This window comes from Salvelinus namaycush, unplaced genomic scaffold (genome assembly GCF_016432855.1).
Source record: "Salvelinus namaycush isolate Seneca unplaced genomic scaffold, SaNama_1.0 Scaffold16, whole genome shotgun sequence".
In the NCBI taxonomy this organism is placed as follows: Eukaryota; Metazoa; Chordata; class Actinopteri; order Salmoniformes; family Salmonidae; genus Salvelinus; species Salvelinus namaycush.
Genome location: NW_024058341.1, coordinates 106,154 through 117,463, shown reverse-complemented (window position 1 = coordinate 117,463; position 11,310 = coordinate 106,154). Strand labels below are relative to the sequence as shown.

At 43.8% G+C, this 11,310-nt stretch overlaps 1 long non-coding RNA gene across 1 annotated transcript; it reads left to right on the top strand.

The window, feature by feature from the left end:
* The first annotated feature begins 5,168 nt into the window (after positions 1-5,168).
* Positions 5,169-8,297, top strand: LOC120037171. The gene is made up of 5 exons (XR_005474775.1): positions 5,169-5,270; positions 6,138-6,229; positions 7,018-7,148; positions 7,716-7,878; positions 8,208-8,297. It is a non-coding gene; the product is annotated as an uncharacterized LOC120037171 (long non-coding RNA).
* Positions 8,298-11,310: the final 3,013 nt, after the last annotated feature.

The following is an 11,310-nucleotide window of genomic DNA, read 5'->3' as shown; positions in this document are numbered from 1 at the left end:
TATACATATGATTAGGCTACATTGTGCATAGGATCTGTGTTCCCCAAACTTAAACTTCTTAATTGTTTTCACAGCGCTGTATTTTGAATTCCATTCCTAAGTTTATCAAACATTCCAATTATAAGCACCTTTGCGCTTCCATAATATGCATGATCAAACGATCGCATTGAACAGGGCAGCTCATTCATTCGCAGTGGTTACTCACGGCTGGCGAAATCTAGGACTTCAAATCCTTCCAAGCGAGCCTTCCTTATGGTCCGAATGCAATTACAAATAGAACAAAATCCAGCGTGTGTCCGAACCGGAGATTTCCTTCCGGTAGTAATCCTTCACGGAGTTTTTTGACTTGTTTGTAGTGGCTTCCTTTCCTCTTTACCATAGCCACTGCCCAAGCCTGAAGCGGGGTTGTTTCGGACGCATACAGTCCACACTCAACGTTTCCAAACGGCCAAACATTCAATGAGATCCAGGGATATGGTGCAACAAAAATGTTTATTCTTCTTATCTAACAAAAAGGTATTCTCCAATCAACTTAAAGCAGAGATTACTTGAAATAGATGTCTGTCTGTATGTCTGTATGGTCAAAAAACTATACCGCTCCCGCATCTAGCAAGGACTCCCCCCGAAGGCCCAACTTCCTGCCTTTATACTAACACAATTAACACAGTACAATGAATGGGCAAGAGGGGGGGCCAAAAACTGAGTTACACTAATAATAAATGAATATATCTCAATCAGGTAAATAAATCATAAAGGTACGTACCTAATATTTCATCATATACATTAATATTTAATATATTTACACAAATGTACATGGAGCTCAGTATGTTCAGTCTTTTATACAAATATGCCCAAATCGGCTCTAACAGTATCAGTATACAGAGGATGCTGCCTGTTCTGGGACGGTATGCACTGTGCCTAATTCCCCCACCACAGATGACACAGAGCCTGTGTCGGCCCCAGCCGGGGCGACCTCTGCTGAGACGCAGACCCAGGAGCCAGACTCTGATGAGACTCAGGCCAATGATGTAGTGTCTGCTGAGACTGTGTCTGCAGAGACTCAGACCCCAGAATCTGCTGAGACACAGACCAAGGAGCCAGACTCTGATGAGACTCAGACCAAGGAGCCAGACTCTGATGAGACTCAGACCAAGGAGCCAGACTCTGATGAGACTCAGACCAAGGAGCCAGACTCTGATGAGACTCAGACCAAGGAGCCAGACTCTGATGAGACTCAGACCAAGGAGGTAGTGTCTGCTGTACCCAAGCCCCAGTCTACAACTGAACCATTGTTCCAACAGCCTATTGGTGAAACATGTGAAATGTCTCACAATGTGCCTGAATGTAGAGTTGACCATGCAATTGTATTAGCTGCGCCTGGGTATCAAGATAGGGCTGATGAAGTTGTCTCTGCGACAGAGCACGTAAACAGGGCCGGATGTGCTACCTCAAAGGAGCTTCAGACTGCCGTGGATAGCATCACAGCCATGTCTGGGTGTGATACATCAGAGGAGGTTACTGCTGCCCTGGATAGCATGACATGTGTCACGTAAGTGTAACTATCACACACATTGTGTTATTACTGAATAGTAATCTATTGCCTTTGGGTAGAGGGGTGACTTGTTTCCGCCTTGTGTTATTACTGAATAGTAATCTATTGCCTTTGGGTAGAGGGGTGACTTGTTTCCGCCTTGTGTTACAGGGGTACCGAGAGAGCTCCGGATGATATGCTAACCGATGTGGAATATGCAAATGCCTTTCAAGAGAGTGAAGTGTCCCAAGCATCCGAGCCGCATTTCAGTAGGCCACAGTGGAACGTTGACTCTTGTCCAGGTTCAATATTTTCTGCTACAACCGATCCCCTTCCCACTATGAAACCACCTTCAAGCGCCATCTCTAATGAGGTAACCCAGCTTACAGATGTGGAACTCAGCACCTTCAACGCCTGTATTGGTGACATGGCCCCTCTCGGGTACCCAGACAACTCCATGGCTGCTCTTGAGAGGGTCTGTGGTGAATATGTCTTTCAACAACAACAGTCGGCACAGCCTCTAGAGCCCCAGCAGGTTGAGGTGCATCTGGAAACGTTTCATCAAGTGCCGCAGCAGGAGGCCCGGGTCCTACATCCCCAACAACCAGCATCTCAAGTGCCTGAAACTCCACAGCAGACCGTTGATATACGAGGTTTCAACGTGTGCAAACCCAAGCCAGTGACATCTTTACAGTCGCAAAGGACATTGTTCCCCACACCACCACAATCCGAAGCAGCTGTCACCTATGAAGAATCCGTGCCTGGTCCCAGCCGATATAACCTGTACAGCGACGGGGCTACCGTGTCGTCCATTGCGATGATAATCCCTGTGATGAAACAGTTGATTGTATGCTCCACGTGTAAAAAGAAGTTCAACAGAGCGTTCATCTGTAACAACTACTTGATTCAGCTGAACAGGCCCGTGCAATGTGCTTGGGGCTGTGTATTGTGCAGACTGTGTTACAGTGAACAAAGTGGTTGTCGCCTACACAATATATCGTCCACAAGGAGAGAGAGAGATACCACTCTAAGCACCACACCCTTGCCAATTTTCCCTGCTCTGGAGAATGTAGGAGACTGGGATCTGGAACTCAACATAGATGATAAGTTCAAGACTGACAAGGAGGTCAACGTCCATGTGCAGCTGATTATGAATGAGGAGCAATCCTCTGGAGTTGACACCCTGCGAAGAGGTATGTATATTTCCATGTATAGATATATCTGTCTATGTCTATGTTATACTACAATGACGAGCCCTGATCATGTAGCTGGACTGACAGTGTTCTCTTCCCACGCAGCGTTCAACCATCTCATCACAGTGAATGACACCATGTCCTTCAGGTACTGGGTAAGCAAAGCAATGCCAGAAGAGGTGGCCTACAGATATGTCTGTATCCCTCATGTACCTGGGTTCTGGGATCACGTTGTGGTGGGAACCCGTCCCCTTCCCAGAACGGAGAAGCTGATCGGACCTGATGACTCCTTACCGAGATTGTTCAATGTGTCACTTGGGTCCTACAGGTTTCATTGGTGCTGTTTTGTCTTGAAGAAACAGATCATTTTGACTATGTGGTGCACTTTGTTGCCCAGGAGAGGGCAGTCTAAGGTCGTCACAGTTGTTGACAACACACTGAGAAACCTCACCTCGAGCATAGAGTTTAGAAGAATGGTATTCTATCTTTGTAGGTGGTTTACAGCTCAGTACGTGTCACCACAAGACAGGCGGCTTAACCTTGTGTTAGATTGTAAACCCAGTGAAGGTGCTACTTTGCTACTTTGGTCCATGTCATAGCTTTGTTGGCTTCCAGGATTGGGATGGAAACAGTAACACCTCACCTGGCCCAGCAACGGACCAAAGATGATAGCAATTACTGTTTCAATGGCAGGAATGCCAATAACATGTTCACATGCCCCTCAGACGGTAATTCAGGAGGTAATTACATCGATATTGTTGAGGAGTTTAGCTCCTACCACAACAGTGGCGATGATGTTATTGGTCTCACTCACATGTCCACAACCACAGAGTGTTACAGCTTCCTTTAAAGTAGAGCAATGATGTTTGTATAGTGTTACCTCAGCCTACAAGAGTCTACATGTGGGACCGTGTGGTGACATGATGCCTAAAGGTTATTTTAGGTCTTGTTTGACAATGGGCCCTGACTGATAAAAATTAATATGGTGATGTTCTCAATGTCACATGTTTACGATTTTATACCTTACTTTAATTGACCATATTACACCTGGGTAATGTGTATACCCTTTTGTATCAGCCAACCTTATATATCTATTGCCTTGAAATAAAATATGTCTTGCATATACATATATCTTGGTTGTGTTTATTTGAAAGATGACAGCGACACCACATTTTGAAAGACAATTGATGTGACAGTAATTGTGAATGAACTGCCTATGATCGGGTGCACATCTATGTGGATTACTCAGTAGACACTGGTTCTGTGTTGCATTCCCTGCCTTAGTTCTACGCGGCCAGGGTCCGTTATCACCGCCAGAGGAAATCAGAAGCTATTTCATTCAGCACAGGGATCTATCTGTGTACTGTCTATTTAGAACTTACAAAGGAAGGTGCTACTCGCCTCCCTATGTCAGTGAATCTGCTGGTCTTTCCATGTGATAGGGTAGCGGGGTATATGGTATCACTGTCGTCTCCGCTGTCCTCATCGTCGCTGTCGTCCTGGTAGTAGTGGTAATAACCACCACCTCGATTTAGGTTGCTCAGGGTCTGCCTGTTGCTACACAGACAACATAAGGCTCTGAACAGCATCCAGACCATACTGGAGGCTCGGCTCATAAGCTGCGCACTTTGTAAGTATACGGGAAAGCACGATGATATCGTGAACCAGACATCAAACGCTTGATAGTACAGACACCTTGGGCTATCCGATAGGACCGTGCAGGGAGATGACGAGAGCTACTACGAGCGGGTCCAGAGAGCATCTTTTCCGTTGCGAGAAGGAGCTTGCCGAAGCCGCTCTGGAAGACAGAGGGAGCTCCTACGTATTAGACATCTTCAGAAAACGTGAGTCATCGTGAAAGGGTTCAGTGTGACAATGTCGACTACGAGCGTTACGGGTTGATCCCTATCCATCGGGACGTCAACTCCTAGGCTTACGTAAGTAAGGGTTTGGAAGTAAGCATTTCAAGGTAATGCCTACACCTGTTGTGTTTGATGCAGTTGACAAATACAATTTGATTTCGTTTCATTTTAACTATGCGTTTAATACACTTTATGTTGGTGTTTCTTTTATTTTGGCAGATACAGTACAAAAGACTGTATGTCTTTTTGATAGTTATTTTTGTAGAAACTATTGATCCTCTTTGGCTAAATTATGCTCTGTTGTATTTTAAACATTGAGAGCGGGCTCCTGTGGTTGGATTAAAAAAAAAATAATAATTTTAAAAAGTATTTATTTTGTATTTGTTTTGCCCCTTGGGCCCCCTACGGGCTTGGTCCCAGCTCCTGAATCACACATTTTACTAGTCACATTTATTTATTATGCAGTTTATATATTTTTATTAATCAATTAATTAAACAAGTGGCCCCCCTACCTCCTCTCCTCCCCATCTGACAAATAACAAAGTGTCCACAGCAGCAGACCTCTACACTCATTGAGAGTGGGCTCCTGAATCCCCCTGTGGTTGGCGGTTGCAGTAAAACATAAATATATACTACATACTGTATATTTTTTTATTTCTCCGGGGCCCAGGGGCAATAGCCCAGGTAAGCCAGCCCTTCCTATGTCAGAAAATAGCCAAGGCCTATTCACCTTATTCCTATGTGTTTCTGGATCAATCAATACAATTTCTGAATCCTTCAAATGTACATTTTGGTGTCTTGAAGTTTCCTATGACCTATAGGCCTAGGGAAATGCATTCATTTTGCAATGTATTAGCCTATTTCTTAGGTCTATAGAATATTTACTACTGTAAGAAATTGTATTAGATACTGGTAACTTGTTTTAACAACTTCTCAACACTAGCTATACTTGACACAACATGCACCCATCCCCCACTATACCCCCACACTTTGTACCCTTATAATAACCACAGACCCACACACACTCCCCTCCCCCATGAATAGGCCCCTGTTAAAACAAACGCACATGCATTCTGCTCGAGGATGAGACTCTAAGACAAAGAACTGTGTTAAGAGCCAATGGAACGTCGACATCAGGCCCGGACAGGACTACCCACGACCCAGATCGACCAATCGGAAGGCCAGACTACAAGATCAACCTACTTTACTTGTTGTATATATAACCAGCACAAACTGTTTAGCGCCGACGATTCCTTATGAATCAGACAGAACGGGGCCGTGCTGCACGATTGCTAAGATATTTTTACCTGTGAATAAAACTGCCTTATTATACAAATATCCACCTCGTCCTATGTCTCAACTTGATCTCCTGTCTCCAGTAAACGTTTTATCAACACTACACAACTGAAATATCAACATCAGTCATGTCGATTGTATAGGATTCCAGCGCCTTGACAGATGCACACACACCACTGTGGTGACACGTCCCCTATATGACTATCTCTGTCCCCACGTTGTGATTGCCCTCCCCCACTCCACTTTACCGCGCAGAGCCAGAGAGGGAAAATCACTTTCATCTGGAGAAGCTCGTCCGTTAACACGGGGCGGCCCATCTGCAGCTCCCCGCTGTTCCTAAAAGAAAGGTGAGCAATATCATATTTTCAAGAATTGAAATGATATGGAAAGTTATTTTCATGCTGTAGTACAATTCCACCACCATAAATCGTTGTATTGGTTTATGAACTATGTTAGCCTAGTTAGCTTGTTTGTTGCTAGTGCTAATGTTCGCTCACTATCTAGCTAATGCACTAGTGAGCCAATTTTGTTGACATTTGGGCGGGTAGCTTGATTAGTTAACATAACTGTTGATAAAGAGACTGATATTTTATGGCTATTTCAGTCAGTTCTATCAGTGTGGTTATAAGTAACATGCATAGACAGCTAAATGGGACACGTGATCCCCATAGATGAACTTGAGTAGGTAGCAGTTTGATAACATTAGATGGTGTTAGTTTAGCGAGCTAAAGTTGGCTGGCTGGAAACCAGGTGTTGTGCACCCCACCTTGCATCTCATAGCAGAGTGGAAGAGGGAAAGTCACAGATGGAATTTTTTACTGCTTCTAACGTGCTTGTTTTGTAGTCATCTAACAAACATACATTATGTCTCTTATAAATTGTAGGTTAAGCCATGAATGTTGATTGTCTGACAGCCTTGGTATAGTTAAGCAGTAAAGCACAAGGAAAGGTTGAGGACTGTTCTTACGTAAGAGGCAACGCGGAGTGCCTGCCTGGTTACAGCCCTTAGCCTTGGTATATTGGCCATATACCACAAACCCCCGAGGGGCCTTATTTCTTAAATATACCACAGTTTCAGCCAATCAACATCCAGGACCCAAACTACCCAGTTTATAATGTCTGCTTTATTCCACAGATTAAGGATTTGAGTTGGCCTGACGGAGAGATCTTCCAGGCGACTCCGGCCCATGGAGGATGCAGAGCATCACATCAGATCAAACATTGATAAACCAGTACTTTACCAGCGTTTTATCAATATCTTTAAAGGTAAGGTGAAGATTGAATATATTTCTGACAGTCCTAAATATGACAGCTATGAATTAGATGAATCAGATGTACATTTTAGAGGTTAGTGGGAAACAGTGAATTGGGATATATGGGCACAGTCACCCAGGAAAAAAGGTTTAAAGGAATAGCTTGCCATGTCTTTGTATTATGGTCATAGGATTCTTAAAGGTCCACTACAGTCACACGATGCTCCATCTGAAATCTCCTTCCACCTGAAAAGGCCCACCTTGAAAACCAATCATTGGTTTAGAAGACAAAGTAAGAGTGACAACTGAATCTAGCCTCTTGAAAGACAGAGCAGCGCATCCCCCTCCCTAAACCCCCTGCTGCACACCTGAACCTCATTTTGATTGGCAGTGATATGTGTGAGATCACTTTTAGACAGTGTGAGGTCATTTTATGAGAGCAGTTGTTTTTGGAGAAGCTTGGCAAGTTGAATGGGGTGATCATGTGACCGGAGTGGACCTCCAGACAGTGATTATTCTCTGTAATAATTGACAAGCACAATGCAATATCTCCTAATGTTTGTATTTTGTGTCTGCTAAGGACGGGGAGTTTTTGCCACTGAATTCATATCCAAAGGAGACTTTGTTGTGGAGTACCGAGGTGAACTGCTTACACAACAGGAGGGCGAGGTCCGAGCTGATCAGTACAATGATTCTGCAAAGGTGTTTCTTTTCGATTTCCAATGGAAAGGAAGAACATGGTGGTAAGTAGGATTGATGAGAACAAAATAAACATATTAATGCCTTTTGAGATCTTAAAAAAGCAACAACATTCAAATGGAGACAGACATTTAAATGGTTGGTGGCACAATATGCACTGTAGGCCTATCTCAGGCCCAGATACTAATTTGCCCTTGTCCCTGACCTAAACAGTAAGGAACAATATTAGTCTTCAAACCAACTGGTTCGCTATCAGAGCATCTGCACTCCTTTTTTAAACAACGCGTTAGGGACTTTTCTGCCCCTTTTCTGAAATAGAAACCCTGTGCTGCAATATCTTCATTAAACTGTGACATGTTATGTTTCTATGCAGCATTGATGCATCTGAAGAAGACTCCTCCCTTGGGAGACTCGTTAATGATGATCACTAAAGACTCAATCTCAAAATGAAGGCCATACAAGCAAACGTATCGTCATAGATCAATATGAGTTTATTTTTTTCTATTATCACATGTACTATTTCACTTTCACAAATACACATTTATAGTCTAACATCAATTGTACTGGAATGCAGTGCACTTGTTGCATAAATCAAAAGTTACCTAAATATACAATACATTCAAATATATGAAATAAAAACCTTATCAATAAGAACTCAGTAGTTAGGCTCTTGTGGGCTCATTTAGTAGCCCAACTCATGAGGCATTTGCTCTTCTCCTGAAAAGTTCAGTCCTGCATCTGACCAGAATAGGATGTTACACCAGGCATTTCCTGTGTGCTTTCTTACACAGTAGGTCCCCAGATGTATACAATGCATTAGATCACGTTTTTTGATTTGAGGGGATTTTTCAGTGTTTTAAAAATGTTGATTATGTTTCAGCATCCAGGGGTTTGTCAGTTTCTACAAAAACAGTCTCTTAGTGCAGAGATGTCTGTGACTATTTTGCCTGTTGGTCACAGGCTGGGAGCAGAACAGGGGCTGTGGCAGAGCAGAGCACTTAGGGGGGAAGTCCCTTGCTCAAAGGCAAAACAGCAGTAGGTAGTACACAGGGATACACCGGTAACCCACCGGGCTTCAATATCACCGTATACTACCTACTGCCGTTGTGCCCATCAGCAAGGCACTTTACAACACACACATCACAGGCTGATAGCAGGACAGGGGCTGTGGCAGAGCATCAGAGCCCATCAGAAAGGCACTTTACAACACACACATCACAGGCTGATAGCAGGACAGGGTCTCCAAAAAATGATTGTTCTACGTAATAATTGACTAGCACAATACAATAACTCCTAATGTTTGTATTTTTGTGTCTGCTAAGGACGACAAGTTGATTTACGGGGAGAGGTCGGGTAATGTAATTATGTGCCCGAGCACAAAACACCATATATGTAATTTTTGTCCTGTCTAAATCTGCCATGTCAGTCATTTTTAATTCCAACCAGAATAACCTAATGTTTTTTGGTCTCCTGAAAGTACTAGTCCCGTGAGAATCAACATCAAGTTTTATTTGTCACATGCGCCGAATAAAACAGGTGCTTACTTACAAGCCCTTAACCAACAATGCAGTTCAAGAAATAGAGTTAAGAAAATATATACTAAATAAAATAAGTCAGCTTTTGCAGACACGTCTCGCCCCGCATCAGTATAGAAAGGGTCCCTAACAAACTGCATCACCTTTGTGGGGAGACTAAAATCATCAAATCTTGTTGCAAAGTTACAATGTGTATATCATTGACCGCTAGCCAGAAATATCAATGTTTTTCTTCCTTCCTCGTTATGCAGACATAAACACACCTGGCACCATCGAGGTGCAGCTGTTTACTTTCTACACGGGTTGTTATTTTTCAGTTTCCTCCTAAGAACAGATTGTAGTGGTAAAATAAAAAGGGCTACATTTTTTTGGTGCCATTTAGGTGAAATTGATCTCCAAACTTCACTCCAGTCAAAACGGGCTTTGCGAGTGTTTGATTCCATTCATTTGCTGTGGGCTGGCGCTAGTGCTCCAGCTTATTTGTATTTAAAACAACTTTTTAAACTTTTATTTAACTCGTCAAGTCAGTTAAGAACAAATTCTTATTTTCAATGACAGCCTAGGAACAGTGGGTTAATTGCCTTGTTCAGGGGAAGAACGACAGATGTTTACCTTGTCAGCTCGGGGATTCAATCTTGCAACCTTTTGGTTACTAGTCCAACGCTCTAACGACTAGGCTACCCTGCCGTGAGTGTGTGTGTGTGTGTGTGTGTGTGTGTGTGTGTGTGTGTGTGTGTGTGTGTGTGTGTGTGTGTGTGTGTGTGTGTGTGTGTGTGTGTGTGTGTGTGTGTGTGTGTGTGTCCAGTGTGTAAGTGTCCAGTTTGTGTCCAGTGTGTGTTCAGTGTGTGTGTGTGTTCAGTGTGTGTGTGTGTCCAGTGTGTGTGTGTGTCCAGTGTGTGTGTCCAGTGTGTGTGTGTGTGTTCAGTGTGTGTGTTCAGTGTGTGTATCCACTGTGTGTGTGTGTGTGTGTCCAGTGTGTGTGTGTGTGTGCGTGCGTGTGTGTGTACAGTGTGTGTGTGTAACCAGTTTATGTCAAGTGTGTGTGTGTTGAGTGTGTGTGTATATCCAGTGTGTGTGTGTATGTGTGTTTGTGTCCTGTCTGTGTGTCTCCCCTGTGTGTGTGTCCAGTGTGTGTGTGTGTCCAGTGTGTGTGTGTGTGTCCAGTGTGTGTGTGTGTGTCCAGTGTGTGCGTGTGTCCAGTGTGTGCGTGTGTCCAGTTTATGTCCAGTGTGTGTTTGTGTGTGTGTCAGGTTATGATTTCAGGGACACTGAGGAGTCATCATACCAAACCCCAAACCCTGGATAGAGGGGCTCAGTGAATGTGGAGGTGAATGTGATCAGGTGGGTCAGTGTGTCAGAGGAGGCTCTATAGAAGGACAGAGTGCCGGCTGGCCAGTCCAGATACACTCCTACTCTGTGGGAGCTGGAGGAGGGGACGTCTATGGTAGTGGGATTATTATTGTGCCAGGCAGAGTAACTGTTGTCAGAGCAGTTCAGACTCCAGGACTTGTCATTGTGTCCAAGACCACAGTCATCACCCCTTCCTCTCCTGCTGATTCCTTTATATGTCACTCCTATATCAGCCCCCCCACTCCACTCTACCTCCCAGTAACAGCGCCCAGTCAGACCCTCTCTACACAGCACCTGTCCACAGTCCTCAAATCTCTCTGGGTGATCAGGATACGGCTGCTCCTCTCTCCTCCCTGTCACCTTTCTGTTCTCCTCAGACAGAGAGAGGAGTCTGAATACTGTGTTTGGGTCCAGTGAGAGATCACAGACATCTGATGGATGAAACCAGACACAATATTAGAAATCATCATCATTCACATTAGAATGTTGACTCACTTTTCACTAATTCATTTAATGTAGATGTTTCTAGGTATCAAAAGGAGAAGTTAAGGTAACTTGAGACTTGTTTAATGATCATATGTTATATTGTAT